This window comes from Pteropus vampyrus, unplaced genomic scaffold (genome assembly GCF_000151845.1).
Source record: "Pteropus vampyrus isolate Shadow unplaced genomic scaffold, Pvam_2.0 Scaffold73, whole genome shotgun sequence".
In the NCBI taxonomy this organism is placed as follows: Eukaryota; Metazoa; Chordata; class Mammalia; order Chiroptera; family Pteropodidae; genus Pteropus; species Pteropus vampyrus.
Genome location: NW_011888854.1, coordinates 3,613,615 through 3,640,500, shown reverse-complemented (window position 1 = coordinate 3,640,500; position 26,886 = coordinate 3,613,615).

Sequence of the window (26,886 nt, the reverse complement as noted above, 5' to 3'; positions counted from 1 at the left end):
TCCTCATTAAAAAAAAAAAAAATCATTAGAAAATTTGTAATATCTCAAACGAATTTTATATCTTAGTGGTCAGGTTGACAATTATGTCTTACTTTTCAGTTTGTTTTTTAGGAAAATTATTCTGTTAGGACAGAGTGCAACTGCTGTCCTCTTCCAACAAACAAAATAATTCAGAAAAGATTTTAAAAATCTATAAAAATACATTTTTGTCCATGAAAAAAAAAGATGAATATTGTGGGCTCTCAAGAAGAGAAATCGATTGTTTTTCCTGATGTAATGGACTAATAACTAACTGGTATGAGATCTACTATAAAACAAATGAACGAACAAACATGCAGATAATGCAAAAGTCCCCATGGTCACGCGGAAGCAGAACGACTCTGACGGGGACGTGCACGTACTCTGAGGACAGATGGGAAGGTAGATATGTCCCTGCGTGTCTTCGGGGGCTTTAAGCTGCAGTAGGAGCAGTACGCGTGGAGGAGCTTAGTCTTTCTGGCCTGGGAAACTGGAAAACGAAGCTACATAATTACACACGTTGAACAGATCAGAGGGATTTCAGAAGGGAAAAAGCTGAAGTGGGGATGTCGGATTCAGGCCTTTTCACATTGTCTCTGAACCTTGAACTGTGGGTGAAAGGGATTCACATCAGCCCAGCTAATGGAGCTGGATCTGAACTGAGACCAGAGAGATGCCACTCAAGAAGCAGTCTGCAGTTCAAGCCCAGCCAAATGTTTCTTGCTAAAATGAAGAAAAAAATGCCGAGAAAAAATAACAGGACCCAGAATCCCTTACAGCTTAACTACTTTAGTATCAAGGAAACAAGCAAAATGAACGGAAATATGAAGAAACAAAGAATGGGACGCATTCTCAAGAGCAAAGAATGCTAATTGAGACCAAAACTGATATAAACAGGATACTGACACTAACGCAAACATCTTAAAGCGACTGTTGGAACTTTCCTCAGTTGAGTGCCGTTTCAGGGAATACAAACCTCAGCAAAAAAATTTTCAAACTTCAGCAGAGAAATAGAGATAACAAAAGGGAGCCAAATGGACACTCCTGGACTAACAATTATGATTCGTAAAATAACAAATAAGCAAAAAGCTGGGATTGAATATAAGATCAGTGCCACCCTCAGGCTGTTATTCTTGCAAGAAAACTTGCTTAGGTCACATAGCAATAAAATGCAAATGAATGATGTTTCAGCATGCAGTGCGAAGTAGTCAGATAATATCTGTTCAGTGATCTGTCAAAAGAAAGCTAACATCAAAGTTTTCTTTTGCTAATTTGAGTTTTGAAGATATTGAATAAAATAGGAGTGCTGTTAGAAAGAGTGAAAAATGTTATTGAACAAGATTAAAGAGGGAAGATGAAGCGGTTCAGTTCTCTCATTAGTTGTGTTTTAAAATTCAAGACTGAATGTATACACAGGAAGAATGTGCACTTATGAAAAATCAGGTAGCGTCTCAATAGCAGAAATTAAGAGTGAGGCTAAATCAACTCACACATCATGAACGTGCTTAAAAAATAGTAGCACAAAAGGAGAGATAGCTTATGGGACTTCAGAAGATGAAGGAGTCTTACTGGCTGAGAAGAAAGGGGTGTTTAAGGGGCCTGAGGTCTGCTAAATTGTCTTAGGAGATAAAATTAGTGTCTTCCTTGAAATCTAGTACTTAGCAATGTGGCTGCCAAATAGGGAAGAATGTATTTACCTTTTTCATATCTTGAAAATGACAATTCTAGTTTTCCTATTACCACTGATTGCGTGATGTCATACATGTAGATATATTTTGAAATACACTTATAAGTATATCGATAGTATACTTTCCAAGCCATTTTTCATTGAAAGATAATTAAATTATTCATCCTATATCATGGAGAAAGAACATTTTCCTTGATTTCTCAGTGCTGCTGAGAAAGTCTCAGCTTTCTGAGACTCTCTATGTACCATGAAAATTGTATCTGTAGCCATTTGTCTAGTTACACTGATGATCTGAGGTATAACAAAATTCCTCACCTCTCTAGAAACCCAGAGGGTTACAGCTCAGATGAGGTCTCAAAATTCAGCTTTAGCAAGTTCGGAAGACTAGAGAGCCCCTTCCCTAGGTATTTACATGTCTTAGAACTTGGAGATATCAGCTGGGTATAAAAGGGAAGACTTGGACGATGTGTCTCCTGTTGAGATTTTTATACACCAAAAGATGACTCAGTCCTTTTTATGTTTTTAAGGAGATCCACCTCCTTCCTCACCATAAGCAAAAAAATGAAAAAAATAAAACATTTTTCCTCAACCCTCGCTTGTGGAATACTCAACAGCTCCCAAGGATATATGGCATGGTTCTTTTTGCATTACCCAGAAGTTAAGCAGTGGGGCAAGGAGTGCCAACCTACTTATTTACTATGACATAATAAGAAATCCATGTCTGATCCAAAATATCTCCTGTGCATATTAAAATTCATGTGGATAAAATTAATAAAGATGTTTATTAAAAGCCCGACACATAACTAGTGTCAAAGTGTTCAACAAAAGAAATGACACCAACTTAACTTTCTTACCAAAGTAACAAGAGAGCACACTATACAAATAGAATACGTTAAATATTAAATATGTCTGGGTCTAGGATATCTATATATCTTTTTTTCAAGTTTGTCTGACTATGCTTTTCTTTTCCCTTTCCATTTTTTACTATTTAATCCTTTCAAATAAATGTGTGTGTGTGTGTGTGTGTGTGTGTGCGTGTGTGTGTGTGTGTGTGTGTACGCGCGTTGGATGAATTAGAATGATCTAGTCCCTCATCACATGAATAAAAATAAACAAAAGCTAGGATTATTTTCAATGTTAACTCTCAAAAGGCGATAAGAATAAAACTGTGAATTACTACAGAGACACAGACAAAAAGAGGGAGGACACTCAGCGGAAAATTGTAGATCAGGTCACGTGAAGAAATAGGAGTAAGAACACTAAGGAGAAGAGTCGGTACAATGAGAAAGAGAAAGCTAGAACTTTTTAAAAGAATATGATCAATAGAATGGAAAAAGATAATGGGTTCATGAAAAGAATAATAGATATGATAGGTATTGAGCCAAGAGAATGGGGTGGCATAGGATAAACACAGGGCAGAATTATGAATAGATGGGAACAATAATGTCAAATTCTAAAGAAGTTTCATTATTTACTCAATTAGTTAATTAGTTCAGCACATATTTATTATAATATTACTATGTTTCGGGTTGTAAAGAAAATTGAGATAGATTTTCTAGCCTCAAAGGGATTAGAACTAATACATAAAAGTAGGTAAATATACATGAAAATAGGCTAAAAATTCATTTTTCTTGTGGGAAACATTTTTACATAATAGAGAAGGTTACCACTCAGACTTCCTGTTGTTGGAGTTCAAGGTTAGAAGTTATGGGATAAGTTATGGAGCAGTTAGGGAATCTAAAATTAGAACTATGACAAGAGTGTCAAAGGCTACATAAGTCTTATTAATATAGTTTTAGAAAGTCACAGAAGACCTTTAAAAGAGTTGTTTCTGGATGGAAATTGGGGAACAAGACACAGTCTGATAAGTGACTGAAACAGAGCAGGAATGAAGGTAGGCTAAGCAAGCATTTTAGGCTTTCAGATTATATAGTGTCCCCTGCCTGATACAAATGTGACTGATTGTTGATTGACTGGCTAATATAACCTCCTAATCAGTTAAGCATATCGGCCTAGGCTGTGTATACATATCTGGAATCTTGTCTATGGATCACCAAACAGTGTAAAACACTTTTGTTTTTATATATCACAAGCTTGGCCTATTTTACTAGCATCCTCCTACATACAGTAAGAAAAAAATGGACTGTGTTAAGAATATATTGGAATATAAATATTTGTATCTGATATTGTCCTGATGTACATAAAGCAATTAAAATATTTATGTCATCTTATATATAATTTATCTAATGCAAATCAATATAAAATCCCCTGAAAGCATAACTTATCTATAGAAGGTGCTGTTAAAATGCCAGGATGGCAGCAGTGACATGGCAGCATCTTGCAGGTTGGTGTGAAAGCGAGACTTGAGTCCTGGTTCTGCCATTCAATTGCTTCATGACCTTGGACATGTGACCTGCAGTGTTATTTTCTTTGTGTGTTTGGAATAAGATGATGCGAGTTTACTTCTTGACTCAGACATCAGGATATGAGGATCATTTGGTTCCTATTTTACATTTTGGGTGTTCTTCATCGTTCCCCTTAGAAGACCACACCTCGCTTTGCCTATTTGCTAAAAATCGACTAGCACTTTTTAACCACATGCCTCATCATTGTCCTGTTACACTAAATCCTACCATTTCTTCCATTTCCAATATTTTGAACATTCATAGCCACAGAGGTTGGCTTAAAAATGTTCTTGATAAAGGCTTGTAATTTAACTAGACTGTATCTTTTCCAATCTGTCACTTCTAAGTAAACTGGAAGTGAAAAGCAGAAAACCTAGCAAAATATCTACATTCTCTTTCTCAGAATATTTTAAAGTTATTTTACTTATATCTCAAAATTTTATACTATGTAACACCAGGAGGTATTATGTCTCTCTCATCTTCTATTAGCACAGCTAGTCATTTTTCTACAATGCAGCAAATCCTTTTACACACCTCCCCTCACCCCTGACCTCACCTGATGTATTAGAGAAAAAGATTTTCGGTTTTCAGAAATTTTTAAAGTTTAAAATTTTGGATAAAGGGTATTGAAGATATCATAACAAAGTATAAAATAGGAAAGACTTTATAGACTGATATGTTTCAGAAGGAGGGAAAGCATTTTGCATATTGATAACAGAATATAAGAAGCAGCAGAAGCAGCATAATCTGTTTAGTACAGGAAACAGGGGGAAATATTAAGGTGGGACGTTAGGGTTCGAGTTGGAAAATATACTCTGATAATCATTCGGAAAGAACGTCCAGTGAAAGTGTTTTCCCAAACTATGTTGAGGAATAAATGAATTTTTCTACATTGTTATTTCATCACGGTCTCCTAATGTGGATTTTAAAGAATTTAAGACAATTTGATTCCACTTCTGTGGACAAATTAGAAACCCACTCACTTATTGTGTAATCTCATAATGATTTTTTAGCAATGCTTCCACTCGGTAGTAAGTAGTAGAGATTACTGAAATATTTAATACATATTAAAGATGTCACTTCAATAAATTTCAAATAAAATCAGCAAAAAGAAGAGTTTTGAAATGCTTTAAATAAAAGATTTATTGTACTGTCCACCACCTCCCATTGGCAGATAGATACTCAGGAAAGGGTTATTGACACATTTAATTAAGTAATTTAAGTCAATTGAAAAGCCAAGGTAATATTAATTTCTATGCCAGAATTGTCATAGAATTGTTTTCTGATTTTTTTCTCAGAATAGATTCAGTAACTTGATTAATAATTGTTTTGAAATCACATTTAACTTAATAAAGATAATTTTACCTGCAATGTATTTTTAGCATAATTAAAAAATATAGTTTATTGATAGACCGATCCCTAAATTAGTGATTACTTCAGTAGTAGGAAGTTAATTAATACCAGAGAGTCCATATGTAAAAACCCTTATGATTGGAATAAATTAATTTCTAAACAGTATCTTTTTATCTGTGTTTTTAGTATGGTGCCTGACATACACTGGATATTCAATATATGCTAAATGAATGAATGTTGATTCTAATCTATAGACTAGTAGATTATAAACCGCATATTGGTTTAAGATCTGAATTTAAGAAGTAGATTTGTATAATTATAATAAAAAGGCCAATTATTACACACTAAAGTATTATATTTTGGAGAATTTAATCTGATTTTGTAATCAGATTAAATTTTGTATCTTAATTTCGTAGCTTTTGAAAAAAATTATAAATTAAGTTCTTATAAAATATTAAATATGAAGGTATTAGTAGCTCAATCGTTCAAAGACACCTCAAAATACGTTAGATAATTTTATTTTAACAGAAAAGGATTACTCAGTAACACACACTAATGTTATATAAACATGTCTGTTTATCAAACTAGTATTCCTTTTATTGCTTTCCAAATAAGCTCGCAAATAAGGTAAAATCAATTAAGGTTAATAGAAATTTTAAGTGAGAAAAATAGTGAAGAAACACAAATCTTATAATGAAATATTGGTTAAAAATGCAGTACTTTTTCTTCTTATAGAGGATGTAAATGACATGTAATTTATTCCTCAAATTATTTAAGATCCGAGAGAGAAAACATTGTATGCATAGTGTTGATTAGTCTTTTATCAGCTAAACATGACTCACAATTTCATTCGACCTCCTAAAAGACTGAAGTCAACAGACCTGCAGCAGATTTTATTTTTTCTATCAAAAGTTTTCATCTGTTTTCAGTATTATGCACTTTTGACTTTGTATTACTGAGACTTCCTAGCCTTATTTAAGAAAGTCTGTGTCTTTTCAAATGGGCACACCCTGTGCCTGCAACCTCAGAAAACAGGATCAAGGTAGCTGACTAGCGCATAGAAAAATTGGAGAACAATAAAAGTTTGGCTGTAGCTACATTTACAGCATCACGTAATTAGGAAATGCATTTTGAATTCTCTTCTATGGCTTTTGAATCATTACAGTAAACAGTGATCACAGCTGACAAATACGTGTTTTTTTCATTTGATTTTTTTATATCTACATCAAAAATATGAATTTTAATGTTCTTATGCTCTATATATACTTAAGTTGATGGAGCTCTTTACAGACTAAGAACTACCCCTTATGATATCTGTGAAAAGTGAATTAAATAATGACATAATTGTAAGAATAAAAATGGAGACAATATTCTGGGGTTGAATTTTGGACATCAAGTAAGAGTCAAGTCACCTCTCTTTGGTAAAACAAGGGTATGTAACTGTTTGAAAGTATGTGATGCTCAGAGTTTATATTTACTAAAAATTTCCCCAAATGTCTTTGTCATCGTGAAAAATACGAGGAGAGAAGGTAAAGAGGCAGAGCAGAAGAAAAGGAGAGAGAGAAAATTTAATCACAGGAATCATTAATCTTAGAATCAACATCTTTTTGGGCTTAATGATGTACTCCATATGTTATTAGGTTTCTTATTAGCACATTAAATACCTACATGGTTATTTCCTTCACCGAACACATTGTCTCTGTACCGCCCATAACCAGAATTTTTAATTTTATTTATCAAGAATATGCATATTACACATTACATATTTATATTACAATATAATTATAACATGTTAATATTATTTACTACGTATAATATTATATAATGGAAATATAGAGATATGGGGTTAATTTCATGAGTCAAATATAAAAACCACTTTGTGTCACAATCTCACTTCATATATTAGGAAATAAATAAGATACCATAAACACCCATTTGACTGTACACATTTCTCTTGATCTCCAGAATGCAAGAAATCAGAGAGCCCAATGCCTATCTAGAAAGCTCGAGACCACCTGCAATCATGGGCAAGACTTTTCAGGGTCAGATAAAATAAAAGTCCAAACTGTGTCCCAACTTATCATACTTCCCTTAATGCTCTAGCTTCTCACAATTCTCTACTAATCACTTTCTCTTTTAAGAAGCTCTTCAGTAGATTGTCTTCTTTATTATTTCCTGTGTCTTTATTTTTGATTCATTAATTCATGCAGTCAGTTTACCATCCTTGGTTACCAGAAAGAGAGTCTATGCTGTTGCATCAACCCCTGTTTCTTCTTTGAAAAATTTGCTTGAAACAGGTAGATGTCAAAAATATGACTGTTTGTGTCCAAAATGGGTCAGAATGTCCTTTGATATTTAAAACAAGAACTGCAACTGAAACACATTCAATCCTCAGATTTACACATTGTTCATCAGAGTTTGCATTTTAAAAACATCCATCCTCAGTCAATAATTCTATGACTTGATAAGTTACTTCTCATCCTTGATTTCAATCTTAGGGGCCTTGTTTTTTTTCTTTATATGAAAAAAATGTAAATTAAATTAGCTGATATCTAAGTCTCTTCCTGATCTATTGTTCTTTGACTCATCATGCTTCTATTTTATTAGTTTTAAACTCAGGGACTCTTAGAACAACTATCTATCTATCTATCTATCTATCTATCTATCTATCTATCTATCATCTATCTATCATCTATTTATTTATTTACAAGGCCTTTAGCATGATTCTGGACACTGTAATATAATATCATTTCTCATGTTATTACATTATGTTATTACATTATCCTTGGACTCACATATTGAATAATAAGGTTTGAATATACATTTTAGTTTAAAATTTTTAAAAATAAAACCTTGCTGTTTAGCTTTTATGTATTAAAGATTGTTATTATAGTATTTCCAACGTTTAGCTTTCAATAAACACAGTGTTTTGTTGTTGTTGTTGTTTGTTTTGTTTTTTGGTCCGCATCTATTATACTGTCATCTTAAATCTAATCCAGTTGGTTGAATGGTTGGTTTAAAGATTACTTCCATTTGAATGTTTACTGCATAGACATATTCCCACAATTTTCTAAAAATCCCATAGTATATAACACATAGAACTGTCTAAATTATAAAAACTTCAGGTATTTGTACTTTCAAGAATTAAATTCTATCTTACTTCAACTAAACTAAGTTAGATTGCTGTGAGTGAATATTCATCTTCATTCATTTTATCCTGAATGAATGGTATCCTGAGTCAGAGACAAATTTATTACTTATTACCTCGCAGTAAATAATGAGCATGTTGGTCTCCTTTGTTCTCATTCTTACTTATACCTGACATGAAATGATGAGAATCAATAGCAATTTTTCCTATAAATGTAGCCAAGCACTGCATAGGTAAGGGGCCAGAAAAATGTCTTGTCCTCTCCTTAGGAGAGGAAGGAGGCAGCTGTCCCCTGCTCTATTTAAAGGGTCTTCTTGGAAAAGCGATGAAGCTTAGTCCTTACTCCAAACCTTCAGAATGTAAATACACTCTTTCTAGTAGCCAGAAAGTTTGATGCATCTCAGCTTTTATGGTGTAGAAATGTCTTCACATTCTGTGGCTTCATCGTTGTGACATATAACTACTTGTGAAAATAACTCTCCAGGCAGTTCCCACTCAGCTTAAACTAGGGCCATTGTCCAGACTGCAACCATTTGGTTCCCTCAGGGAGGAGAAGAAATTTTATTATCCTTTCAAATCAAAGCAATTCATTAGACAAATGTCTAAAAATCTAATTTTCACGGTATTTGGAGAGTCTACAGTATTTTATAATAGCACTAAGAAATCTAGGGAAATTTATTTCCCCATATAAATATAAACTCATATAGCTTCAGTGCAACAATCTACCTGTGCATCAGCCTTTGGTTTGTAAAATACACCCAAAATATACCAGTAGCCAATATCTGGAGGGCTTGACTGACCTAACTTTGTCAGCTAGTCTTTGTTGGACTAGTCATGTGTCTGCATTTCTGCTGGTTTCTCATATGTTCTCTAACTCCTCCTGGAACCAGCGGGTTAGCAGTGGGTAAGTAAGTCCTTCTCATGACAACCGTAGAACCCCAGGATAGCAAGCGAAAACTCCCCAAATCATTTGTATTTTCAGCATAAGCTAGGAATTTGCACACCAAATGTTCTTGTGGCCAAAATAATTTATACAGTTGATCATGGCATCAAAGGCACAAGCACTGAAAAGTAATCTGTCAATTCCCCTGAAAGTAAGCAAATGTAATATAGAAGATGGGAGAAAACAGAAAAAAATAGAAGCTTTGCTCACACAGGACCAATGTGTCACGTTTGCATTAGATTGCATCGGAATTATCCTCAGGGACAAAAAAACACAGAGCCAGTGCTGGTGGTATGGGGTAATAGTAGACGTAGGATATCTGGTTCTCTCTGACTTTTGTGTTTACATGCACATAGAATACATGTGTTTATATAGTTTATTCTTTTCAGACACACTTAGCATCACACTCAAAATTAGGCGGTTTAAAATGCACATATGTTTTAAAGTGCAGAAAATTAAAATAAAAGCATCGCAGTGAGACAAACAAGATGCAAATGGGTAATTGCCAGGCCACATATGAAAAGAGAACTCGGTGACCACAGCCTTTAAAGCAACCAGTCCAGGAAGCCAAATCACAGCCATGAGCTCAAAGCATTGGTACTTGGTCAACAGCTGCCAGTTTCCCTCTTGTGCTGTCTTCTTTTCTCTCTCTCAGGTTGCAACTCAAGCCCAACCAGAGAAAGCCAAATATGTGACATTAGCCAATCACATAGCACACTTGCTTCTCGTTAGCCCACCTCCAGCTTCCCCACGCCAACAACCCACTCAGGGAACATCTGAAGCCTTCCCTTTTTTCCACTACAGAGCTTTCATAATCTTCTGTCTGCCTTGGAGCTTTTGTCAGACTCAAGTGATGTTGTTGGCTGGCCTCCTTGCAAGCTACGAATAAATAGCCTCTGCTTATTTGCTTATTCTCACTCGAGCAGTCTTCGCTTATTTCCACTGCCGCCACATGCGCAACCCCCCAAACATACACAAATATATATACATATATTTTATATACATATTACATATACATCATCAAGATGTATACTTTTAAAGAAACAGCAAAATGTCTACTCCTTAGGAGAATCTAATTTAAAAAATGTTCCATTTTAAAGAACAATAAATAAAAGTTATGCCAATATAGAATGGCTGGACTTTTAAACAATAGCTTACCTTCTAATATATTATTCAGAATTAGTCTTTCCTCTTATTCAATCAGATTTCACTACAATTGCACATTTTTGTGATTAAGTGGTTCTCCTAAATGGTTATAATACTGATGCGGCTTAGAAAATTTGATGTTTTCTTAACTCCCAAGTGTTAGATTATTTATTGAAGATATCATCCCCAAATACTACCATTTATCAGATTTTTCTTTGGCATACCTTAATGTGGACTGCATGAAATCAAAGATCTTCTCCAAATTTTTCCTATTATTTTACAACTGTCAAGCTAGGGCATCACTACCCATAAGCAGTAAAGAACTACATAGGATTGAAAATGAACCATAAAAGTTATCTAGGCCATATTATATCTTCTTAGAGCAGGATCATAAGTAAAGCATAAACAAAAGATGTGGAACTCTTGCATTTGGAAGGACTTCCGACTTCAAGTCGGTCTAATATGTAATATCTTTTAGTGACAGAATCCTTTCTTGTGATTCATGTTGTAGGAGAGAATGTTGACTCTGAGTCTGACACAGAAATAGACATATGATAGTCATCTTTTTCTGGGTCGATGTATGTACTAACATTTATGAAGATAAGAGTTAACTTCTTGGTTTCCATTTTCATCCTCAGGAATTTGACTTACAAATTTTTTTCCTTAGGTTATTATTTCTAATTTCTACCTTTTTAGTCTCCTTTAAAATTTATTGTTTTGTGGGTTTCTTGAATTCCTAAACCTTAAAGAGACACAGTGATTTATACATAACCCATTAGAGACTTAATAAGAAATAGTCTAATATTTTGCTGCAAATAAATTTGTTTCACCCACTCACTTACAGGAGAAAAGAAATACTTCATAGCTATAAAATTAAGACAAAGTTCATAATTGTGCTGCTGGTGGTCATTGCATTTCATTTTCCATGGTTCCTTCACAATTATTTTTATAAAACTTTTAAAAATCCAATTTTCACCTGAAAGTGAAATGAATCAAATAGAGGCTGGATAATTTGGTTTATACTCATTCATAGTTATAGTTTAGATAATCTTAAAAACAACTTTTTAGCAAAAAAACGAGGGATATGATTGGGCCATAATACAATGACTGGTAACCTGGAAACAATCCTTCTCTTTGTTCATTTGCTTGAGTTTTTAAGTGTTTGTTGCTAACTGTGATATGGAGGTTATAGATCCTAGTAGATATGTTTATGTATCTTGCCTCTGGAAGGAAAACACCGTACGTTTCTATGAGTGCCATCCTTGTAGTTATTTGCATGCCTAACCCAGGACTCAGGGAGGGTGAGGAAGTTTACTGAAATATATAAACCCCATTAAAAACAGTGCAGTGTAACAAATGGCAAAGTATTATACTCCAGTGAATTTTAGGAATACTTTTTATCGTCCCCACCCCACTAACTTTGAAACTAATTGTACCTGAGCCTCAGGAGGAAAAGTGAACCTAAGATTGATGTTGAGTTCTTCATCTCAGTGCATTCTTGGTAAGTAGAATTTGAGCAGACTAACTTGTTGCCTTATTTTTTCATCCCTCTCTCCCTACGACAAAATAGGATATACATGGTTCTCAAATGATCGAGGCTGCATGTGAATTGGCCTTGTCTTCTGTGGCACTATTGTGTCGAAGTTATGAATTCTATGCTAGAACTTGTTAATTGCCTTGTAAATATACAAAATGATCAGTCATTTGAAAGGAAAAGCACTCTATTAAATATTAACATAATGCTATTTGGTAATCTTACATACTTAAAACAGTAGGTGAAATGATGAGGAATCTGCAGTTTGCAAACTGTATAGGAATGAATATGATACCACATACCAGAGTTTAGGCGTAATAATGCTCAAAGGAGAGGTTAGTAAAATTACAAATAATCCTCTAAGTAAGTAAATTGAGTTTAAATAAAGTAAGCATAATATTCGGTAAACAGACATGGTTATTTGGATTTCAGAAAGTAGCTTAGAAATCCTCCAAACAATCCATGTAGTTATTTGGGTTTCTAGAAAGTAACTTAGAAATCCTCCTTCTTATAAAATTATGAAAAAAAAAAAATAGTGAAGAATTGATCCTGTTTGTGATTCATTCAGCAACTGTGGTAATATCGCATAATCAGCAGGTTATATATGTGCTTGGCTAAATAATGAAAGAAACTTTGGATCCCAATTGGAGGAAAATTAGGATATGAGAAATATTATATTGAGAAGATTCTGGGAGAAACACAAACTATCTAACTTAATAATTGAAGCAAATATGGGTCAGATGGACTTAATAGTACATTCATTAATTATTTAGTTCTTAAATTAAATATAATAGATCAGTTTAAGTAAAATAGATGGTTAAAAGTTTTCACACAAATATACTTGCTTCTACTAAATGTATTACTGTGGGACAGCCCTAACAGATTGCAAAATAAACTTTAATTTTAACTACACATCTTGTTTTGGTCTTTGTAAGGAGGTAGAATTTCTTGCTATGGCCAAATGATGGGTCTGACAACTTATCTTCCCAATCAGTTGCTACAAAGCTGGAAAAAATAGACAATGACAACCATTTTAGTGTTCTAGTATTTGACTAAATGCATAAACCAAATTAAGAGGTATTTATGCTTGAGAAAATGCTGAACTATGAGTAAGAATCGTGGAAATCTGCAGCACATGACCTGGGGCTGCTTATACATCCTTTCTTATATTCATGCTTTCACTTAGTAGCATGAGGCTTCTGCCAGGGTGGAGAAAGCCATGATAATGGGCGGCTTCTGTCCTGTGGTCAAAGGCACTGATTTGATTTGGAACAATGAGTGATGCCAGTGCCCAGGGTCACTATTAGTGGATATGACTCCTCAGAGACAACAAGGCCTCGTTGAGATATAGGTCATTCTCTGAGCTTGTGGTCATGGTTAAAGAATATCACTCACTGCGGCTTTACTCTGTGCAATGGAGAAGAGAGAGGGCTCAACCTGCTGACAAACTTCTGGTATACATTGAGGTTGCCCACATATGCATATAAAAGTCTAAAGGGCCCTAAAAGAAGAAATATCCAGTGATGACTTGAAAAGAGTTTGAACATTAAATATGCTCCCCTATTAAAACACAGACCCATTGACAGAGGGACTATTGCCTAGATTATTTAAAAATAACCTCTGTGTGGTCATCGGCTGATCACTAAGTTACATGGAAACAGGGGAAAATGAGAGTGAATTTAGGCTTGAGCTTAAAAGCAAGAATTGTTTAAAACTAAAATAAATAAAACTGAGCAGAAACATCAGTACCTGTCCACTGCAGGGGAAATAGAATTCACAGAATTAGCCCAGGGAAGTCATTTTTTTGTTTTTTAAAAAAGGAACAACAACAAAAAGGAAATAGAAAGAAGGATGGAATGAGGAAGGAGGGAGGGATGGAGGGAAAGGGATAGAGAGAGAGGAGGCATGAGGAAAGAAACCAAAAAGAGCAATAAAAACAATCTTTGGGAGAAATATGAGACTTGAGAAATGGTAAAGCATTTAACCAAAATACTCAGTTTTCAGCTCAAAATATTATGATATGGAAATAAACAGAAAATTGTTATTTTCACTTAAAAAAATAAGAACACTTTATAGAAACTATAGTTGTTCCCACAGAGATTTTAAATCAGCTATTATAAATACATTCAAAGAAAAATTAATTCTAAGAAATAAAGCTAAGTGTGGCAAAAACAAATCAATAAATAGAGATTTGTTGAGTATTAAAAGAACCAAAGTGAATTTATGGAATTTAAGAGTATAATAATTAAAATTTAAAAAATTAACTTAGCTTAATCAACTTCAGATTTGTGATGTTAGATAAAGAATTGGTGAACTTGAATATTAATCAATAAAAATTAATTATAAAGTCCCAAATTACTTTACCTAAATTATTGACTTTGATATTATCCCATAGCTAAATTATCTGTCTCTCAAGCAAAATAAATCTCTACGCCCAAAATAAACAAGGGTGGAATGAAAGAATACCATAGTCACAGGTTTCTAGAGGACCTAAGCTCTAAGACTCCAATCTTTATAACCAAATAAGTGGATCTATTATGTTCTAATTTCAATATTTTTCCTATATGATCACAGATTATTTGAAATGGTTTGTTTATTAGGATAACCACATTATCAAAAAGCTCTGTGATTTATTATTATTAATTATACATTTGATTTATTACAAAAACTAGCATTTGTTTTAAAAAAAAACTTTATATATCTAACATCTTAATTTCTATATCAGCTCTTATAAAACTCAAAAAAAAAAGTTTATTTAAGAGAAAAAGCTCTTACCCACAGCGAGCCTCAGATACACCGTCTGCTACAAAATAAAAAAGAACGCCTAGAGTGCCTAGAAAATTTCCTCTATCCCCCCACATTAGCCTCAAGTTTGTTTTTGCCCAAAATTATAGATGTCAAATTTAATTATAGATAATCAAATGTAAAAATCTTATTAGAAATTTGTGTATAGCTCAGATCAGTGTCCATTTCTATTTCTGCTTATTATGAAACAAAAGGTCATTTGGAAACGAATTCTTCCAAGTTCCACTCAACTTTAAAGCCTTTCCATAGAGGGCTACTTTTTGCCTCTAAGTAAGTAAATTGAGTTTAAATAAAGTAAGCATAATATTCGGTTAACAGACATGGTTATTTGGATTTCAGAAAGTAGCTTAGAAATCCTCCAAACAATCCATGTAGTTATTTGGGTTTCTAGAAAGTAACTTAGAAATCCTCCTTCTTATAAAATTATGAAAAAAAAAATAGTGAAGAATTGATCCTGTTTGTGATTCATTCAGCAACTGTGGTAATATCGCATAATCGGCAGGTTATATATGTGCTTGGCTAAATAATGAAAGAAACTTTGGATCCCAATTGGAGGAAAATTAGGATATGAGAAATATTATATTGAGAAGATTCTGGGAGAAACACAAACTATCTAACTTAATAATTGAAGCAAATATGGGTCAGATGGACTTAATAGTACATTTATTAATTATTTAGTTCTTAAATTAAATATAATAAATCAGTTTAAGTAAATAGATGGTTAAAAGTTTTCACACAAATATACTTGCTTCTACTAAATGTATTACTGTGGGACAGCCCTAACAGATTGCAAAACAAACTTTAATTTTAACTACACATCTTGTTTTGGTCTTTGTAAGGAGGTAGAATTTCTTGCTATGGCCAAATGATGGGTCTGACAACTTATCTTCCCAATCAGTTGCTACAAAGCTGGAAAAAATAGACAATGACAACCATTTTAGTGTTCTAGTATTTGACTAAATGCATAAACCAAATTAAGAGGTATTTATGCTTGAGAAAATGCTGAACTATGAGTAAGAATCGTGGAAATCTGCAGCACATGACCTGGGGCTGCTTATACATCCTTTCTTATATTCATGCTTTCACTTAGTAGCATGAGGCTTCTGCCAGGGTGGAGAAAGCCATGATAATGGGCGGCTTCTGTCCTGTGGTCAAAGGCACTGATTTGATTTGGAACAATGAGTGATGCCAGTGCCCAGGGTCACTATTAGTGGATATGACTCCTCAGAGACAACAAGGCCTCGTTGAGATATAGGTCATTCTCTGAGCTTGTGGTCATGGTTAAAGAATATCACTCACTGCGGCTTTACTCTGTGCAATGGAGAAGAGAGAGGGCTCAACCTGCTGACAAACTTCTGGTATACATTGAGGTTGCCCACATATGCATATAAAAGTCTAAAGGGCCCTAAAAGAAGAAATATCCAGTGATGACTTGAAAAGAGTTTGAACATTAAATATGCTCCCCTATTAAAACACAGACCCATTGACAGAGGGACTATTGCCTAGATTATTTAAAAATAACCTCTGTGTGGTCATCGGCTGATCACTAAGTTACATGGAAACAGGGGAAAATGAGAGTGAATTTAGGCTTGAGCTTAAAAGCAAGAATTGTTTAAAACTAAAATAAATAAAACTGAGCAGAAACATCAGTACCTGTCCACTGCAGGGGAAATAGAATTCACAGAATTAGCCCAGGGAAGTCATTTTTTTGTTTTTTAAAAAAGGAACAACAACAAAAAGGAAATAGAAAGAAGGATGGAATGAGGAAGGAGGGAGGGATGGAGGGAAAGGGATAGAGAGAGAGGAGGCATGAGGAAAGAAACCAAAAAGAGCAATAAAAACAATCTTTGGGAGAAATATGAGACTTGAGAAATGGTAAAGCATTTAACCAAAATACTCAGTTTTCAGCTCAAAATATTATGATATGGAAATAAACAGAAAATTGTTATTTTCACTTAAAAAAATAAGAACACTTTATAGAAACTATAGTTGTTCCCACAGAGATTTTAAATCAGCTATTATAAATACATTCAAAGAAAAATTAATTCTAAGAAATAAAGCTAAGTGTGGCAAAAACAAATCAATAAATAGAGATTTGTTGAGTATTAAAAGAACCAAAGTGAATTTATGGAATTTAAGAGTATAATAATTAAAATTTAAAAAATTAACTTAGCTTAATCAACTTCAGATTTGTGATGTTAGATAAAGAATTGGTGAACTTGAATATTAATCAATAAAAATTAATTATAAAGTCCCAAATTACTTTACCTAAATTATTGACTTTGATATTATCCCATAGCTAAATTATCTGTCTCTCAAGCAAAATAAATCTCTACGCCCAAAATAAACAAGGGTGGAATGAAAGAATACCATAGTCACAGGTTTCTAGAGGACCTAAGCTCTAAGACTCCAATCTTTATAACCAAATAAGTGGATCTATTATGTTCTAATTTCAATATTTTTCCTATATGATCACAGATTATTTGAAATGGTTTGTTTATTAGGATAACCACATTATCAAAAAGCTCTGTGATTTATTATTATTAATTATACATTTGATTTATTACAAAAACTAGCATTTGTTTTAAAAAAAACTTTATATATCTAACATCTTAATTTTTATATCAGCTCTTATAAAACTCAAAAAAAAAAGTTTATTTAAAAGAAAAAGCTCTTACCCACAGCGAGCCTCAGATACACCGTCTGCTACAAAATAAAAAAGAACGCCTAGAGTGCCTAGAAAATTTCCTCTATCCCCCCACATTAGCCTCAAGTTTGTTTTTGCCCAAAATTATAGATGTCAAATTTAATTATAGATAATCAAATGTAAAAATCTTATTAGAAATTTGTGTATAGCTCAGATCAGTGTCCATTTCTATTTCTGCTTATTATGAAACAAAAGGTCATTTGGAAACGAATTCTTCCAAGTTCCACTCAACTTTAAAGCCTTTCCTTAGAGGGCTACTTTTTGTATTAAAGATGACATTAATGCATTTTCCATTTGGGCTGAAAGACCTGAAGAACCTGTTGACATGATTATTAGAGTGGACTTTTGAAAACCCAGGCTCAAGAGAACTGTCTGGATTCTCTGAGATCCATGCTCTGCATCACGCTTACGTCCTCACAGCCATGACCACTTGTATGATTTGAGAGACTGCAGACACTTTAAATTTGAACCACAGGATTGTGAATTTTCCTAAAGAAACACACAAAATACATGTCTTTTCATTTCTAGTGACTACCTAATGAAATAAGCTACTGCAATGTTTTATTGTGTATGAAAGGCAAAGCCTTTTTGTAAATATATCTGTATAGTCGAAGGTTTTATGCGAGGACATAAGAATAAAGCATATTCAGTTACATGACAAGGCATGTATACCAAAATAATAAAATGATGTTTTCTTTGGTTTAGTCTATGCTCCAATTTTAGAATAGTCATATCAGCTTGTGATCCAATATATCTAAATTATAAGGTTTTCTTTCCATGTTCTACATATATATTATATGTAAAATTAAAATTTTAATAATGCCATATGAAATATATCAAAATTAATATCAAATATTGAAATTGCTAAAAATTATGGCTAAAATACAAAGCTTCAAAAGAAACTTATCTCTCTAATATAGAACTGTAATTAAATATACATTAAAATTTTTGTGATCTTCCTGTAAATGAGAAAATCATTAGTTTTTTAATTGTATTCTAAGATGTCTTTGCAAATTATAATACCTACATTAGGGATTAAAATTAATATTTGTTCCAAACCATTTGGCAAATTACAGATTCACAGACTTGCATGTATCTAGCTGATTGGATATAGCCGACTGCATAATTTATTATTACATACACGTTGCCTTTTAAAAATAAACTAAAAAATAAGACTCAGGACCTATAGAAATATACTGGCTCCTGATAAAACATTAATTCAGAAGCATGGATTTGAGTTTCAAAAGTTCTAAAGAATATCAAAATATATGTATATTCCATTGCTGAGTAATACCGAGCGGTAAATAATTTGCCATAATTTCAGACTCAATGTGATTAGTTATTCAATGTACATAAATTCTGATTTTTATGAGTAGAAAATAAATTTAAAAATAACCACTATGAAATTCAGAACATCAGCTGATTCGATATTGTTCTAACATCCTGATGCTGCTATTGATAGGTTATGATGTCAGAAGTATTCTTATCAGTTATATTTTATGGGTTGATACTCAGACTAAATTAATGGGTAGGCCTCTTTAATATGAAAAATGTGGTTTATCACCAATAATTTGATGAAAACGAAGAGGTCAGTAGATCATTAGTTGTTTTTGACTAAACATGTAATCTGAGTCTACATGGGAACGCTTTTGAGAAGGTAAAGGGTTACTGTCAATGATTATGGTGGATAATGGGCACAGCCAGACCCATCCTGCCTCATATGGGATATAACGTCGTTTTATCTAGGAGTGCTGCATGGGATGCTCAAAAGCCAGACTTCTCTGTGTCTTGCAGAATTACCTTCAACGATCATCTATAGCTCTTATAATTTTATTTCGTTTCAAAGAAGCATTTTCCCCCCAGCTTTGATGAGGTATAATTTATACAAATGTAACATTTAAATTGTACAATGTGATGATTTTATCTTTGTATATACTGTGAAATAATTACCACAATCAAGTTAATTAACACATCTACCACCTCACATAGTTCCTTATTTTGGGGAGAGAGTAAATATTAAGTGTACAATACAATAATATTAACTATAGTCAATGTGCTGTATGTTAAACCTCAGAACTTGAAACTTTTTTTAAAATTTTGCTCAGCCAACTTCAGGATGAAATGAGATTAATGTTAGTAGCTATTAATGTAGCTGTTAGACAAAGTGATGCTTATTATTGCCATTTAGTTTCTATGAGTCATCTAAGTATTTTTTTTCCAAGAGTTTTTATGACTTACTCAATTAATTATTTTACATTTGCTCTCAATTTCTAGATTCTAGCTAATTTTCTCCTCTAGTACTAGTTTCTGTAATAATTACCATGGCCATATTATGAAATATGTTAATGATTTTTATCTAATACAAGACTGATGGGAAAAACAAACTCCCTTGTGAATTGCTCTTTTTGTTATGCTCTCTTTCTAATTACTCATAATAAATTCTGTCTTTTGGGAGATAATATAATAGCAGCTTTCCTGAACAAATCACTTCTCGTAAAATGAGCACATTAGATTTCCTTGTAATTTATTTGATGGTAAAACTTATATTTAGTTGGGTTAAATTCTGAATTTTTAACACTCCATTTAAACTTCATAAATGAATAGATGCATAAAGTATAATGTATATTAGATTGTTTAAATATCTGTGTATATATATGTACATATACATAATTTTTTCTGCTGAAATGAAACTAACATACAAAGTATGAAAATGCAAACGTAGATACATCGTGAAAAACTGAACCCCTATCCAATGAAGAAAAACCACTTTATCGGATCCCAAAAGCTCCCACTCATAATCATTTCCAATCATAATCTCTTCCCTAGACCTTCAAAGAAATAGCTAAATTGACTTCTAAACCAATACATTAGCATTGCTCTCTGTTTGTCTTTCTATGAATGGGATTGTAAAGTACATTTTCCTCTGGCCTTTTTTCACAAAATATTTTCTTTGTAATTCATATGTGTAATACAGTTTGTTTTTAAATCATGCTGTCTCCATCCAGTATTGATGCCCTGGCTAGAAGTCCATCAGTTCCTCTTTATAAGCAGCTGATGAAGTTCACACCGACACTTCCGTTTGCAGGCTCCCATACTCTGAGCCACTGTGCATCAGCCAAGGTGCCCCAGCACCGGGCACCAGACAGCTAGGGACAGCTCTTGTGTACCGGAGCCTGCTGAAATTATTCAAAAAAAGAAAATGCGCAAAGATTCCACAAAACCTATCAGACACTACACGACCTGCCATAAACACGCTGTCCCCTAGTAGCCTTCCCTTGCGTGCAAGCCCTAGGTGGCCCTGCTTGGCAGCCTACTTTCATTGAATTCTAAACAACAACAACAACAACAACAACAATACCACAACAACAACAACAAAAATCTGCCTTTCATCTATTCCAGTGTCAGTGTGTTATATCTCACCAGCAAAAGAATCTTTATATCTTATAAAATAATATAGTCACATGAAGGTAAACTTTCCCCATTGTTATGTAGCATTTCATTTTAAAAATGTGTTAAAATTTATTTGTATTATAATATTGAGGCATGCTTTGGTTGTTTTTATTGAAGACAATTACAATCAATTTCGCTAAGCACATTCTCGTACACAGCATTTGGGTGCATGTGTGCATACATTTCTGTGGTATAGAACTAGCAGTAAACTTGCTATGCATTCTGTCACCTTTAATAGGAAATGCCAAACTCTTTGCCAAGTGGGTTTTTAATTAATTGTCATTTCCCTGAGCACATAAAGTTGGTTGTTGTGGTTCCATATCACCTTGTATTCACAATTGTATTAATTTCTGCAATTCTCAGGGGAGAGATATTAGTATCTTGTATTAGTTTTAATTTGCATTTTTCTGATAACTAATGCATTCTGGCCACTTTTCATATTTTTATATTCAATTGGATATTTACTAAGTTGCATGTTAGGTCTGTCCATTATTTTTCTCTTGGGATTTTGTCTTTTTCTTGTTATTTAGCAGTTTTTCCCATATTAAAGATAAGTCTTTTATTGGGTATTTGTGTTACAATTGTTATTTCCCTCCATGTTTTACCTTTTCACTCCCACACTGATATTTATTAATGAAATTCTTTATTTTACTATAGGCCGATTTATTATTTTCTTTATAGTTTGCTTTTTGTCTCATTTAAAAGAAATATTTTCCATCTCTAAGACTATTAAAATGTTTTCATTTTATCTTTTAGAAGCTTTTTCGTTTTAATTTTACATTGAGACCTATGGGCTAGTAGAAGTTGGTTTTGCTTATTATATCATACACAAGGCGAGAATATATTATTTATCATTTTCCCCCATTTTGAAAAGAAATGATTGAGTATCATTACTGAAAGTACCTTTTTTCCCCCTTTAACTTCTATGTAATGCCATCTTTTTTGTAAAACAGATGGGCTTATATAGATATTTCTGGACTCCCTATTCACCTAGTTGTTTATGTCCGAGCTGCTAACATAATATTTCATCACAACAATTTATGTCTTGCTATCCAGTAACATAAGCACATCAATGTTCTTCTTCATATTTCTCTTGATTGTCCTTGGCTACTTCCACTATTTCCAATTACAAATAAATATGTAAATTGACTTGTCAGTTTCTACAGAGACAACGCTGGACTTTTTATGGAATTCTATTCAATCAACAGATAAATTTGAAAGTGTTTGGCATTTTTACAATATTGAGTATTAAAATCCAGTTGCTTATAGTAAACCTTTTATGACCCATTAAAGTAACATTTTATATGGTTCAACCTAATAATTTTATTAATCGGATCTTTAATTTCTTACACTGATCATTTATGGCATTTTGTGTAGATGTCTCATTTTTTTGCCTTATTGCTCTGGTTAGGGTTTCCAAGTCAAAGTCGAATAGAAGCATTGACGGTGGCCATCCTTGTCCAGAGGCAAAGCTTTCACAAAGTTTTTTAACATTAATTTTTTTTTGTGTAAGTTTTTCTAAGATCCTTTTATCAAATGGATGTCAAACACAATAAATTGCTGTTCATTATATGCAAGATTATTATGATCTTTGTTCCTCTAATTTGTTGAATTATTTTTAATAGTAAATAACATGCATTTCTATAATAAATGCAAGTTTGGAAAGATGCATTATTCTTTATATCTACTGGATTGGTTTGCTATTGTTTTGTTGAAAATTTTTCACTGATATACATAGTCTTAAATTTTGTGCTGTCTGTTACATTTGCTATCTATGTTATATGACCTCCTAACACATTTTAAGAAATATTTCCTTTATTTATTTATTTATTTATTTATTTATTTATTTATTTATCTATCTATCTATCTATCTATTCATTTATTTATTTATTTTCCTGGATGACTGTATGAGGTTGCTGTTACTTCTTTAATGCTTTAGGGAAAGACACTAACCTCAGTGACACCATTTGAATTTTATTATGGAATTAAAAATGTGAAGTTTATTAGCAGCAATGTTTCTTATAAACTTTTCACTGTATAAAGCATCTTTAATAATGACCGTCTTCTTACTCATGATATTGGTTATATGTTTCATCTCTTTTTTGCCTTGCTAATTTTGTTATTTCTTTTTTCAAAGTTAATAGTGCTTTAAAACATTAATTTTTATCATTCTATACATTCTATGGCATATATTTTCTATTTCATTAATTTCTACTCTCAGCTTTATTGCCTTAGTTAACTTTCTCACATAGATAAATGATACAGACTCTTAAAGTTTCTCTCTCCAAAATTTCTCGTTTGCCCTCTTAAATTAATCATCTACACTCTTTTCAAAGTGAATTTTTAATTAAAATCAATCATATGTGTCTTACCCTGTTCAAAATCATTCAATTGCCTTTTATTGTATGTTGAATATTCTTGGTATGACATACACGGCCTTGAATTATGCCTTAATCCTCTGAAACCCCTTCTGTATCATCTGCTTTGTTTAGCTACTTAATATTAGTTATTTACTAGTTATTTATCATTATTTTACATGTTCTTGCCTTTCACAGGTCTGGAAATCACTTTCTTTCTGCTTGGCCTAACACATACATGTTCTATGAGTTTGATTCCTCGCCTTCCCTGACTTCTTCACACTGGAGGTGGTGCCCTGCACTAGGCTTCTGTAGCATTTGATGAGTATGTATAATTTTAGTACAAATAACTGCTGTAATTTTTGATTTCCTCTCTGAATTTCCCAGTAAGTGATGAATTAAATTTCTTTCTCATTCTCTATCCTTTAACAAAGAGCTTGAGAAATAGGTTGAGCTCCAAATATCTGTTGAGTTGGTGAATGAATGCATCTCTTTAGAATTAAAATACATGAAAAACACTGGCATTACATATTGTTATATTTATTTTTCTAAAATTCAATGTAATATCTTTTTAACATTTCATGACACTTTCTTGAATTATGTTTAATATACTTTTAAAACAAGGTAGAGATTTCAAACTTTCTAAATACTTTTTGTAGATAAAACTTTATATTAGCTATTTTCTGAAGACGAACAAGAATATACTTTAATTCCCAGAATAAGCAGTCTTTACAATATAATAATATACATTTTTTAATAAAAGATTTCTCTTATTGGTAGTGTCTTACTGTACAGAGATTTTAGAATTATCTTACTTTTTATCTCTTATTTTAATTGCATATATTCAAGAGAGAACCTCTAGGTCAGTCAAGATTTTAAGGTAAATACAAGTCTCTAACTATTTACAGATAATGTGATTTATAATAAACAATTAATTATCTTATTCAAAAGGCTCAAATCACCAGAGACTGGTTGTCTTGCTGTAAACTGATAAATACGATTTCCTAGACTTAAAACTAAGAGTACCTAAGGTTTTCAATAATGATTTTACTCACAAGTTAGGCTCTGATAATTGACCAAGAACACAACAAAATATATAGACTAAATTTATTTAATTTAGCAATTTTTTAATAATTTTTTGGTTATATATGCATATATATACATATATATATACACACATATATGTGTGTGTGTGTGTGTGTGTGTGTGTGTGTGTGTCTAAATTTTCTTTTTTTTTTTTTTTACTGAATTACTGCTCATAATATTTCAGATAAACACATCCAGGAATCAAGGTTAGACTTTTTTAGTGAAACTGTAGTTATGTCATCTTCAATTTTTAGCAAAAAGCTTCTGTTTAAGAGTACTGTCCTATTATCTATGTGCTCCATTACAGATTGAATGTTATGTCCTACCACAACAGCAATCATAATTCATTCAACCTGTTTTACTTTTTTCCCATTATGATTAGTGTGGGTATTTTCCCTTAATTACTCTCAATTTCATTTTTATTCTAATATCATGATATTAAATAATCAATAATATTCTAGACTTAATCAAAAGCTTTATTTTTAAAAGTAAGTTATACACTGGCTCTTTCGTTTTTGAAACCAACTCCATTCTACTCTCCTTTTTAATAAAATACTGAGGCGGAGAGTAGATTATAGTTTAATAATTTAAGGATATCAACAGTGTTATTAAAAAAGTATGCAAATGTTAAAGTTAAAAATAAAAATAATCCAGACTATATATTTCTGTTTGCACATCAGTATTCCACTGCAATCAATGTTTCTCTGGTAAGTTTTTACCCTTACCTCAACATAATGTGGTTCTAAATTATTTCTTTTCTTTCCTAACATATTATGAAAGTTTTGATGCATCCTCTCTCTGATTATAATTAATCACAGACTCAAAAATGAAGGTCTAGTTCATCTCTTTCTCTATGGATAAATAAAATATTACTGCAATTTTGTTTTTTCCATTACCCAAAAGACAACTGCTTAAGTTAATAAATTATAAGTTAAACTAATATAATGGCTGAAACATTTCGGTAACAATGCTTTTACCATTTATCTATTCACATGTGGATATGATATAAATGTATTATATGAACCTCATCATGGTCAATGCTAGTTTCATAATTCAAAGTATCCAAATGTCATTGTTAAAAATAGTTCAATGTTTCACACATGTATACTAATATATAATACTCTTTATATTTTACTTATTCATATTTTGGTGTTATCAGCAATGGGTAGAAGAAAGGTATTGAGCTTAAACTTAGAAGATGATGTTAATGCAAGCTCCTACTTCCTAGACTTTAATTTAATGCAACTTGCTTAAATGCTTAGATCACAATTTCCTTGGCCATAAGAGTAAGCTGGGGTACGGATTATCAAAATTAATTTTCTGAAAGAGTAGAGGTGTTCTGACATCAGTTCTCTGACACCAATCAGGTATCCTACAATTAAATTTAATTCTGACAGTAACTATACAAAGTACAGATCCTACAAGAGAAGGGCCAAGTCCTTCACAAGATTGTCCCACTTAAAACAGTCAGTAAGTCTTGGAGATCACTTATACTTCCAACCAACTGTCTGCAAATATGGGTTTTCCCACAACTGTCTCAGGTTTGACTTTGCTAAAATAACTCACAGAGGGCGGTGAAAACACAATATCCATGATGACAGTCCTGTTTTGAAGTATACAGATCAGAAACAGATAAGTGTAGAGACATATAGGGCAAAGTTTAGGGAAATGCGGTGACAACATCCATGACCTAGCCTCTTGGAATCCAGGTGTGTCACCATCACAGCACATTCCTTAAATTTGTATAATATTTCCTTAAACTTTATCAGATTCTCTGTTTGCCTCTCCGGGAATCGGGTATTCACCCCTTTCCTAATCCTTACTGATACATCTCATTCTCTAGATTGATAAAGCAGCATGCATTTCTGTAAAATAGCAAGTTATTTTATATTTCTGAACTCCTCTTTTGTATTTCCTTTCTTCCTGAACTATGTCTACAATCTTTTGCTCCACTCCAAACTCCTTCCTATTAACACCTGTTCATCTTTGAAAACTCAATGTCATTCTAATCTCTTCAATAAAACTTCACTACCTTTCTTAAACAAAATGGACTATATATTTTTTCTTATTTGCTAATCACCATGTGCATATGTCTGTTTTCTTATTTAATAGAAACACTTTAAATATTGACATACACAACTTTCTCTACTAAACACCGATAGCTTAGAGGCTAGGAGAATGTTCTATTTTGTATTGAATTAATAAGACAGTAATCCTGGCCAGCCTAATAAAGGTATACATAAAAGT